Source organism: Myotis yumanensis, unplaced genomic scaffold (genome assembly GCF_028538775.1).
Source record: "Myotis yumanensis isolate MYYU_CA2020_CCGP unplaced genomic scaffold, mMyoYum1.0.hap1 SCAF_4, whole genome shotgun sequence".
Lineage (NCBI taxonomy): Eukaryota > Metazoa > Chordata > Mammalia > Chiroptera > Vespertilionidae > Myotis > Myotis yumanensis.
Window position 1 is genome coordinate 24,220,723 of NW_027223755.1, and position 12,079 is coordinate 24,232,801.

The following is a 12,079-nucleotide window of genomic DNA, read 5'->3' on the forward strand; positions in this document are numbered from 1 at the left end:
ACAGAGAAGGGAGTTGGAAATAGATGTTCAGTAATTCGATTTATAGTGTCTGCCAAAGGCCTCCCTCCGGCCCCTCAATATCCATATATACTAGCAGAATACACTCATCCCTTCCCCAAGGAGGACACCCACAGTCTCATTCAAATACTACATCAAGATTGAGGTCCACCATCTCTAAGAGATTATCCCGTGACTGGTGTGCTACTTCTCCCTGGGGCCAGATGAGCTAAGCTAAGAAACACTACATCTGACGTACAGTGGAGGAAAAGAAACAGAATAACTGAAAAAACAAAACTAAAACTATCAAACCAAAACAGGACCAACGCCAGCCATTTGGGGAATAGCAGGATAGGAAGTGTACAGAGGTCAGAGCTGCACTGCATCTATCAAATCCCAGCAGAGCCAAGCCTGCCTCCCACTCTGCTCCCTGCAGGCAGCTCCCAGAGTCCTCCGCCCCCGCTCTGTTCTCTGGAAGACTCAGTGCTGACCATTGTCTTTCACGTTCCTCTTGAGACTGATTAAGAGGATGCCCTCCAGACTGATGTATGGGTTTGTAGTCCCTTTCCTACTGGTGCAAAACCAGGGGTCTCAGAGTTGCTCTAGGATGGTAGTTCTCACATGGGAGTGACTTCACACCCGGGGACATTTGGCAATGTGTGGAAGCATTGTGGGTTGTCACAACAGGGTATCGGTGCTACTAGAATCTAGTGGGTGGAGGCCAGAGATACTGCTAAACATTCTGCAATGCAAGGACAGTCCCCCCACAGCAAAGAATTATCTGGTGCTAAAGTCAATAGTGCCAAGGCTGGGAAACCCTGGTCTCAGCAGATCACAATGGTCATTCCCATTTCTAGTGATTTTATAGGCACGTCCATGAGGCCCAATTCATGAGCTCCAACGTGACTCTGGGGAAAATCTCCTGAGACATGTGTCTGAAAAGCACTCGCACTGATAATAGACACGTGGTAAAAAGTAAAAATTTAAAAAGCAGTCTTACTCATGTAATACCCGCTGCCATCTGTAGGAAAGACATTACTAATGTGCTGGGAACAGTGAAACAGAAAGATGAAGACCCCACGCTCTTGATGACACTGCCAAGCTACTCCACGTAAGAACCCTCCCACGTCCAGACTGGCAGCTTGCCTCCTTCCTCATGCTAAATACTGCCCAGGGAGCCACAGAGGCACTCCCCCTGTTCCAGAGAGCCAGGTCCCTGTGAGACTTCCAGTTCCTTCTCCCGGCAATGAATGCCCAGGAGGTGGCTGTGGCCTCCGGTGGTGGCTGCAGCCAGGTGTTCTAGCTCTGAGCTCCGTGGCCGGCTTCTCTGCAGAAACCTAGCATTTCTGGTCACTTCTGTGCTTCATACCCTGCACGAGACATGCCCAAGGGGAAAACCATTTCATGTTCACTCTCTTGCTTCTATAAACACCCATGTATATGCATGCAAGTAGAGTTTTAACCAAACTCCTGTGGGAACTGTATAGATGCAACACCAAGTAGGTTTTTTTTTAACCGGCCCTTTAAAAAGTTTCCAGTGTGGACACATTTCAAAGCTCCCCAGGTGAGAAAACAACTGCGTATTTGCAAGGTTGTGCTGGGCACTTACTTCCCTATAGTCACTTGATGGCACCTATTTATCTCATCACTCTTTGGTGGATAATAGGACGAATCTAAAAGAGAAAAGGCCACATGGGAGGAAATTCTGCATGAGATTGTCACAAAGCAACCTAGGCGGAAAATAACAGACTATTAGTGAAATGCTAAACTGGAAAATAAGCACCTGAATACCACACTTGCAATGTAACATACGCAGAGAACAACACTGAACCGTGGAAGCTCTAATCAGTCTAAAAAGAACACCAAAACTCTCCACAAACAGGGCCGGAGACCCATTTGAGATTTGTTTATTTATTTATTGCTTTTTTTTGCAGATTCTCGTTGTAAGGCAGTTTTCACAGTGACCAATTATTCTTAAACATATTTTCTGTGTGTGTGTGTGTGTGTGTGTGTGTGTGTGTGTGTGTGTTCTGCAAAGTAAAGAGCTGATGTAGTTCATGACCCTGCTTACACGTGGTCAGGATGACAATCGCACATTCCTGGAAGGTCTCTGCTAACTATTACTTCAGTTGCCTTTTCACACCCGTGATTCAAACTGTTCAGTCAGCACAAATGGGTAACAAGTGACCTGGTGCAAATTACAGGAATTTACAGGACAAGCTCCAGAAAGCACTGGGCCAAATGCCCGTGCAGCCCTATTAGATAACCCACAAACGCTTCTGGGACAGACCCAGAGGCACTCTGACAATGCGCATTTCGGATTCAGGGCGTCTCTGAGCCGATCTGGAGGGAAGGGAGAGCATTACTTGAGAAGTGAGTCACTTCCAGGGCTGAAGACTGGCTGCTTCTCATTTATCTATTGAACTTCAGTCATGATGAGTAATAATCCTAGAGACGATATCAGCTCCTCAGAGGAATGTCAATACCTGAAGCAGAGTGAGTGGTTTGTGGTCTTCCTCACAGGACTCAGGAACCCCGGATCGTAAATGCCAAACGAAAATGCCCAGGGACCTTTTTACAGGCATGATAGCACAGTACAACCATGAGGTTCTGTCCCTGGTTTTTGTGCTTGTTGTTCTTGTTTTTGCCAGTAAGCACACCAAAATATAGCTCATAAATCTGCTCTTGATTTATAAAGGCAAGGAAAATTGAGTGCTCCTTGATGGCCTTTCTTCTTCCATAATTGAATTTCTGTTTGTGATGTTGTTCACAGGAAAGGGAGGGATCTGAATTCCCCTGAACACTTAGCTCTGTCATATCGTATGTGTAGGACTTCACATCTTTTATCTCATTTAACTCATATGATACCCTCGGAGGTACCTGGCATTGTTCCTTCAGTTTTATAGACAACAGAACTGAGATTCAAAACTGTTTAGCTTTCCAAGGTCACAACATTAGTACCTTTTATATAATCTGACTTCAAAGACCATGTTCCTCCAATGACCTTATTTCCCTGAATTAAAAATGGTGAAATGGTGATTTTTCTTCTTGCTCTACCTTAGAGATGAAACCCACATTGATTGTGCTATTGTAGATTACATTATTACATTAAGCCATGAAAATCAAAGAAACTCATTGTCCCTATTCTTTTATGTTTCAGTGAGTACGGTGTGCTTCTTTGTTTTATAGATTGGATTCAAGATTAATTCTCAGTCTACTTCTGAGATAACCCAAAGTAATTTATAAGTTGAAACACAATATAAAATATGACATTTATATCAGAAATGGAGCTGAGTTGGTCCAAAGGAACTAATCCATTCATTCAGGGATTCAGCAAGTACATATTCAAACCAGGTTCCTCTCTAGAAATCATCTTACCAGGGCCGAGATTACCCCATTATTATAATTAAGTTTTGAGTGATGCTCTGGTAATAAGGGGGGAAGGGAAATACATTATATTACAAAGTTAGGATTTTCTAATAAGTTAAAACTTCAAATTTCACATCAGAAATAAAATATTCCCCAAACAAAAATCAAGTGGATGAGTCATGTGGATCCTAATAGAAAGGCATTGAGGAACCTAGTGATAAAATGGTCACACCAACCATTTTGCAACAGACAAGACATGCTCTTCTGATGGACAACTCTTGGATCGATCCTCTGTATACTTATGCTTTATAGGCAGTAAAGTCTTGGTCATCAAACAACAGAGATCAATAATTGGCACTGAGAAGCACTTCTGAACGATCAGATAACAGCACAGGTTTCCAGTCCCCCCATTAGATAGGAAAAAAATATCTGTACCCTAGAAAATTTGTTTTCAAAAGTGAATTTAATAAAGCATGATACCAATTTAAAAAAACTGCTATGGTAAGCTTTTGAAAACAAATATGCATTAGGCCTATAATATTTAACACACCATGTTTAGTTTTTTATGTTGTGGGTGAGGGTGACAACTTCTCAAGCTAAAGAAAGAGGGCCTAGCCGGTATAGCTCAGTGGTTGAGCATCAACCTATGAACCAGGAGGTCATGGTTTGATTCTCGGTCAGGGCACCATTTTTTGCCAGTTCTTGATTCGGATTTACCATGAATACACAATATTTAACACATTAAGAGCCCAGCCTGTTTTGTCTTCTGGACGGAAAGTATAGTGTCAGTCACCAGTGACTGACAGGGCGCTTAATGTGTTAATTCTTATATAAAATATGGTTCCATGTCCATAATTTTTTATGTCTCTGCACTTAACATGTCCCTGGCTCTGAGTCATTCTCTTGCTCTCCCTGTCTCAGCCCACTGCTTCCCATTGGAAACCAGACTCAGACAAGAAGCCTGGGCCAGGAGAGCCAGTACATCAGCGAGCAGAACTAAGGAAGTAAGCACCTGGCTTTACACGGGGCAGTTTCTTACATGAGGCTTAATACTTCCTTCTGAGTCAGAGCTACACTGTGGAGAGCTGAAAATGTAAGGCAGGGAAGAGGGGAACAGGGGAACCCGAAAGCATCCCAAAGCACAAAGATGGCCTTTTGGGTGTTGACAACAGGCTGGAACTCTGGAAGGCCATCATCTACCTGAGTCCTTTCCTTGAAAAGACTCTCCCATCCCAGTCTGTTATAGATATCTTGAATGAGCAAAAATGTGCAAACAAGATGGATAGAAATACAATATGTAGCCCTTACAATTTGATTCCCTAAACTAGATTCTGCTCTAGTTTGGATTTATCTGTGACTCCAGGATGTTTTTGGACTTACTAACATGGCATTCCACTTCCGCTGGGTAATGTTGGGCCTGGGAAATGTTCCCTCACATATATTTTTTTTGTGTTGGTCATCTCTTATATTCTGTGTCTTCACTGGTCCTGTCCATGAATGTTTGTCACTCAAGCTAGAGGCAAGGATTCCATTTCGGGTCCTCTCTAAAGTACCATGACTCAAGTTGAATAATCCCCACAGACAAGGATTTATGGCCCAAATTCCTCCAAATTACATCTGATAGCAAGCAAACCTTTCTGATTCAGAGGACCTCCAGTTAATTAATTATAAGGCCCAACTAAAACCATTTTTGGCAAACGTCTCCCAAAATGTAATTGGTTCATATCCAATTATCTCATAAAACACGGTCATTTATTTAGAAACTGAAACAAGTACATCTTTCAATTAATGCATCCTGGCAGTTGCATCAGAACATTGCTTCGATCAAAACTGTGTTATCTGTGGGCACGTCCTCCAGGCCGTATATGGCCACTGAGGGGAACCAGTAAAAACTGCTCTGACAGTTACACACCCAGAGCTTCTTCTCATGTTCAGCCGAGTAACATTTTCAGGACTTCATTAGTCATTTTTTTCAAGTCCCAGAAAAGCCCCAGAACCATTTCCTAAGAACAACTCCGGTTTTCTGCTGCTGGCCTCCAGGCCGTGGTCGAATGGCTATCAATCCAAGTACAGAGTGTCTTTTGCCTACTCCCATTTCATAAAATAGTAACACATTCCCGTCTGTTTATTTACTATGACCAAAGGACATTTTTCCAACCTCAACTGACACACTGTTCAAAAATATAGCACCAAACTGTCAACTGTCCAATTTTTATCAAAACCTCAGGTTTAAAAAAGTTATATTGATGGACAGTTATTGTAATGATATACTCGACCCAATGCCACATAAAGGCTTTCCTTTGATCACAGTCCACAGCAGAAGGCACAGAGCTGAACCGAGCGTCTCAGCCTCTGCAGAATTGCCTGCCCTGAGCTGCACTGTAGGGGTCAAGCCCTTGGCTTTGATCAAGAGACACTAGAGGAAAAAGCTTTATGAGACGAGATGCCACACTGGCTGCGAGACTATCGCTCGAAGACACGGCCCTCTCAGTCACTCGGTGTCCCTTTTATGAACCCACCGTGAAATGCATTTTGCAATCCAGGCTAACGTAATCTACAGCCGCCCGAAGAGACATAGCCTTGTTGAAATCATAGGTGTCCCTGACTGTGGGCTGCAATCACGGGAAGGCTCCTCCAGACCAGATATTACTATGATGGTGCCTGGAGGAGCTCCTTAACTAGGACTTTATGGATCTATTAAAAAGGCCAGGGGGAACTATATGCTACCCACACAGTAAACTTGATCCCCTCTTAGTTACGATGCCTGGGAATTCTGGGCAGTGGAACTGTGGTATCAGTTACTGGACCTGAAGTAAAGGCCTGGCTGGTCGGGGCTATGAGGATCATTTTGTTTTCCTCCTCTTCTCGCCTGTTGCATTCCAGCCGATGAATGTGCTCCCCACCCAGGGCTGAGCTCAGATTTTCTCTCTTGTTTAGAGCACTCTCTGTGGGCTTCTGTTGTGCCTGCAGCCATTGTTGGCTGAGCAGGACTCCTCTGCAAGGGCCCTCTGCTAAATTCACTTACCAGCCCCAGGGCAGCCAACCACCTTTCCCTTCCTGTGTCCCCAGATGCCCTCCCTGAAGGCTGATTCTACTTGCCAGTCATTGAGCCAATGGGAGGGTTTCCTTCTTCTTCTTTTGTCTTGAAAAAGTAATTTTCTGCTGAGTCACACATTGGGCGGAGATTTGGGGCACCAAGACCGTCCCTGACTAACTCTCTAGGAAATAGCCTTCCCGGCTCCTGTAGCTCAGGAGGCTCCTGCTGAACAATTTTACTCAAGAGAAGGGTGTTAGTGCCTTGGACATAAATTTGAATCTCAGCCAGCCTTGCCTTCTATTAGCTGTGTGATCTCAGGCAAGCAAAGCAGCCTCGCTGGTTGTGGTTTTTCTAAATTACTTACCTTGACAAGGTTGTAGTAAGGGTTGCACATGAATGTTTCTCTTGAAGAATGGAGGGGGCAAAGAGGGAAGGAAGGAAGGAGAGGAGAGGAAGAGAGGAGAGGGCAAAATAGAAGTACTTTTTTTTCAATAAGAATGAAAAATCACATCTGTTTTTCCTTTGACTCTCAAAATAACTAATAGATAAATTAAATATCAGTTTGAACAGCAGAAAAATCTTCTGACCCACAATTTTGAATGTTTATTTCTCCTAGATCTTTTGTTCCTACTTTTACCTATCCCAGGGTCCTCATTTTTAAATCATATTTATAGCCCATTATTTTGTGTGCATTCTTTTTATTTAGATGGGTGGATTCTTTTCATTTATTGAGCTTTGCTTGAGGTTTGAAGAATGCCTCAAATCTTTTCTAGAATGAGATGTGGTGTGCATGTAAATATGTATATATTGCCGCGTTTAGAGATGTTGCTGTGAGCAGTTTGTGGCACAATATAATAATACAATATATCAAGCAATCTTACACCGTCTTACTTAATCCTCCCAATGACCTTGTAAAGAGACATTATTATCACTGTTTTTGAGATGAGACAACTCAGGCTGTTAAGAGTGGCTTCCTTCAGATTACTTAACCTCTCCCCAAGGGTCAGAATTTGACCTGCAACCCCAGTCTTTTGAATCCCAGCCCAACGCTTTTTCTTCGGCCACCGAGCTGCCTCTCCAGAGTCATTAGCCGTTTCAGGTTTGCTAAGGGGCTTAATAAATAACACTCAGAACAACAGTGCACATTTATTGTGCAGCTGCTACGTGCCATGCATTTTACATGCAGTGTCTCATTTAGTGCTCCCCACAAGCGGTGCTACAGCTACAGTGTCATCCTCCCTTATACTCCAGGAACTGGGTGAAGGCAGGCTCCCCAAGGTCAAGGCCAGTGAGGGGAGATTTGGGGTGTGAGCCCGGGTTAGTGTGACTCCGGAGCTCTCTCGCTCTTAACCACTACCCTTCAGTGCATCAGTTCTGTCACCAAGTGGCACTTCCTGAGGGCAGTGTTCAAAGGACTCCGGGCTTGTGTGATGTCCCCGTGTGGCCGGGATAGAAGCAGACAGCAGCAGCGGGCTGTCCCTGCTTCCCTGACCTCTCCCCAGAAGGAAGCCAGTGATAAGCAGGTAGTCGGATGGCCCAGCCACTAACCTGCTGTGGCTCATGAAAGTCACAGCCTCTGTGATCTCACTGGGATCAGTGGGAAAGGGTTACCACCGCTGCCTTTGTGTCCCATTCATGCTTTCCTTCAGGGTCAACCTGTGCTCTGTGATCTTCTTAATATTCTCTGCTGCCCGCTTTAAGACCATAACGTAGATGGTACCAACAAAGCCTGCATTCTCGGGATGGGCCTTTAGAGCATCCTGGGGCTGTTTTTCGAAGTATAATTATTACCTTGAAGTCTATTCTTTTTATCTTTTGGATTTACTCAACATTGGAGCCTTTTACCTTAAGATATGCTTCTAAGGTACAATAAAAAAGCTAAATACTTTTTTAAATATTCAAAGAGGGAGTGTTTTTACATCTTCATTCGTGTACCAATTCTTTTAATGTCAGGGGACTATTTTACTTTCCATCGGCTGTCACTCCTCTCCAATGAAGCTCCAGTTCTACCTTTGTCATGACAGCCCCAGCTCCTACAACACCTGCGCTCCGTCTCTGTCCACTCCCAGATGCCTCATCTTAGCATCACAACCCCTGGAAGCCTTGCTTTTGTTTAGGTTCTTTTCCATCATAAAATGAGGATAATAATTACCCTTTCAAACTCTCCGGTTGTTAAGCAGATCTAAGGAAATATCGTATGTTTAAATGTTCTGAAAATTGTTTGCTGTCATAAAAATTTAAGGTCGCCACCAGGGTCCCATGCGCAGACTTCAGATAAAGGGCGTGTGCTGAAGGGATATGCTGGCAGTAATTACAAAGGCATTTGGGCCCGTGGCTTAATTACCTGGAGGAAGAGTAAAAAACTCTGCAACCTCATCTTGCCTACCTCCACGAACCACAGGCACTGATCTCGGGAGCTGAGGTTTGGATGACTAGCATTTCTGTCATCCATCACGAGCAAGTCTGCAGAGCCATGGGAAGAACAGAGTTGTGAGTGCAGCTTCATTTACTAGTATAGTGACATTTCTCATTCTTCTTAACACCTGGGGTGGGGTGGGGGAGGGGAGGGAGGATAAGGACAGAAGCGGGGTGGGGGCAAACTCCAGCCCACCCAGTCATTCTACATCCCACAAGCTACGAAAGCTTTCTACCCTTTTAAATAATTGAAAAAAGATCGAAAGATGAATATTTTGTGGCATGTGAAAATTATACGAAATCCAGATTTCGGTGTCTACAGAGCTTTGGATTTTACCAATAAAAACTATGCAAAACTTTGCTTTCTCTCTTGTTCTAGAAGTACCTGCATAAGAGTCTCAGTTTTGTTTGTGGGCCCACAAAGCCCATAGTTCATGGCCCTTTACACAGAAGTCTGCCGAGCCCTGTATGAAAGCATTCACGCTGCACTCGAACCCCAGGCATCAGAGGTCCTCATTCACTGGATGCTGTGCCCCGCCACCCGGGGACTTAATCAGAGGGAATTCTGAGGAAAGACATTCTACACACCGAGGGGGCCGAAGCTGGGAGCCGAAGGGCAGAGGGGTCCATGGAGGACTCAGGATGAGAATGACCCAAAAAAGGAAACGTGGCAGAGAGGAGAGAGAGATGGAACAGCTGGCGGTGCCAAAACCAGCTCCCCAAGCCCCTTGGCCAGGTGACACAATGAGACCCTGTGTAATCTCAGTCTCCTCCCCGTGGGCAGCCTGGGCACTGGACTCAGCACTGTCTATTCTGCCGCTCTCCTCCATGACTGAGCAATGGTGGTGTACATATGCTCTCTCGGAGACAGAAGAAGGGAGTTTGCGATGCTGACCATACAGTGCTTGGTGCCCCTGAAGCTGTGCTGCACTTTTCTCCACTTCCCCATTCCCACCCCTCCCTGCCTCTCCTCTGCTCAGCGGCCCACCTCCCTCTCTCACCACCCTAGTGGTGCCCGGCCTCTGAAACAGGCAGGCCACTTCATTCTTGCTTTCTTGCCTTCCCCCTCGGCCTCTGGTTTTTCTTCCTTCCTGTGTGGTTAGCTTTGTCCCGTCCAATCTCACATCCCCACACTCACCGCTTACCTGCCTTGAGGTCTACCAGCAAGCTCCCTCCTGGGGAGAAGGCCACAAATGACCCAGGAGCTTTCCTGGGCCCCGGGGACCTCGGGGAGTGTAGTGGTGCTGAGCAACTCTGCTGCGATTTGGAAGTATTGGCAAGGGCTGCTGTCTCCATGGCTTTCTCACACCTGGGAAGACAGGCATGGCTGAGGAACGGGGAGCCAGCCCCACGCCAGAGGGGATGAGAGATCAAAGCAAGAGGGAGATAGTTCCTGGCACCTGCCAAGACCTAGTGCAGTGATGGCAAACCTTTCGAGCTCGGCGTGTCAGCATTTTGAAAAACCCTAACTCTGGTGCCGTGTCACATATAGAATTTTTTTGATATTTGCAACCATAGTAAAACAAAGATTTATATTTTTGATATTTATTTTATATATTTAAATGCCATTTAACAAAGAAAAATCAACCAAAAAAATGAGTTCGCGTGTCACCTCTGACACGCGTGTCATAGGTTCGCCATCACTGACCTAGTGCCTGGAGAAGGGCGGCCTCAGACGTAGCTGTGACTGGGTCAGGCCAGAGAAAACACACTTGCTATGGTTCTGGGGGATGTTTGCACACCGAGGTCGTGCAGTCATTGCCAGGGAGTTCTCTAGCCTGCAGTTTACATTTGATAGGTAGGTCGTGCAATGTGGCAACATCAATTAAGCTACTTAACGTGGCTTTGCTAAGAGCGATGGACCCAGGAGAACCGAAGAAGTGGAGGGCGGTGTGCACAGGACCAGAGTTCCGCTCAGTTAGTGACCGGGTAAACACACAGAACAACTCTTCGATTAAAGAGGAACGCATTCCTGGAGGACCTGGGAGGACAATGGAGCCCCCTGTGGAGCCAAGGACAGGATGTCACCAAAGACTTTCAGGCAAGTGCCCTTTCCTGGGAACACCAATTGTAAGGCAATGGAAGCTTATTTTGCCACCGGCTCCTTTAAGCAGAAATGAAATCTTTGTGAGTAAAATAACCCTGATTAGCACAGCACTACAGAGACGCCTCAAGGGTCTGATTTCACAGCCCCCCTGGACTTCCTCCTCAGGCGGTTACGCATTCACAAGAAAATCCCTTCTCTTTATGGGGCTTCTTCAGCTGCATCATTTTCTGAAACAATTTTTAAGAGGCGAAACACAATAAACACCCACACTTTTATTTCCCTTATCTGAGATAGCTCATGAAATTTCCAACTAATCTTTACTGTGGTTAATTTCTCCCCACTTCCAACCATTAAATTTATTTTTAAAAGGAGAGGGGGGCACGCACCTCCCTTGTGTTCTTCAGCACGAGTGTGTGATTTGCAAGTTTCTAAAAATCCATCCAGTCCTGCTTATTTTGACAAAGCTACTTAACACTTCAAGCAATGAACTACAGGGCATAAAAGTATAATCTGCCGAGAAAACCTTAATCCTCCATAGTAACCTATTTGAATCTCCTCAAACACATTGCGGTGTGTAGGCCTGGAGAATTAAGTCAATTGTTTGATCTGAGAAGAAAGGCAATTAGGGCTCTCTCTTGATCTTTCTGGTTGAATTCTAGTCAGGGGCAGCCACTGTTCTCAACAGCTCCATTTGAGACCCCTATTATTATAATAATAGAGGTGAGCTTTAGAATCACTACAGTGAAGGGCCTTGCTGCATTTGCATTAGGAGTTGTTTTATCTGAGAGTTTCCGATCCTGATGGGCTAATAGTCAGCATACAAACGATTAGCTGGCTATGCTTTTTTTTTTCTTCTCTTCTTAAGCTTCATTTAAAACTTTTCCCTTAACCTGACCAATATTCCAGCAGAAATGAAAGAAAACATTCAGAAGCAACTCTATGGGAGATGGGACAGCTGTGCTGTCATCGCTGGGGTATTAGCAGAGACCGATGGGGGTGTCTCTGGGGCCATTGGCCGTGCAAGGCAATGATGGGGAATCTAGTTGGGGTAGTCTTGTGAGAAGACCGAGTGTTCTGTCCTCATTTGCTAACAGCAACTCCCGAATTTCTAAATAGAAGCAGTCTAGTTGGAGGTGGCAACTCCGAGCCGTGTTGATGTAATACAATAATATGAAATTGAATAAAAATCATTTGTCCATAGCAAAGAATATTGG